We start from the raw sequence: 346 nt of genomic DNA on the forward strand, positions 1-346 counted from the left end.
GGCGCTGCGGCCATTGGTCAGCTACGGTCAGCTACTGGCTACACACCACCCCAGCGCCTGGTCCATGCGTGTTGCTCACCATCGAATTCGGCAGGTAGTAACAGGTCCGCCAAACTAGCACCCCGCTCTGCTTCATATTTCGATGCCAAAACATGGAAATGGAAACAATTTCACAAAGCCTAGATCCTCTGTGACCCTTGTCGCTGCCCTGAACCGGCTGGTTCAAGGCAACCAGCTCCACCAGGGATAAGCTCCGAAGTCTCGTGTGGGGCTGGCTTTCGATTCTCACTCAAGAGTGCCCGAGGTTTGCACGGCGAAGCCACGAATTGTGGATGGGACCTAGCAA

The sequence above is a fragment of the Metarhizium robertsii genome (genome assembly GCF_000187425.2).
Source record: "Metarhizium robertsii ARSEF 23 chromosome Unknown MAA_Scf_15, whole genome shotgun sequence".
Classification (NCBI taxonomy): domain Eukaryota; kingdom Fungi; phylum Ascomycota; class Sordariomycetes; order Hypocreales; family Clavicipitaceae; genus Metarhizium; species Metarhizium robertsii.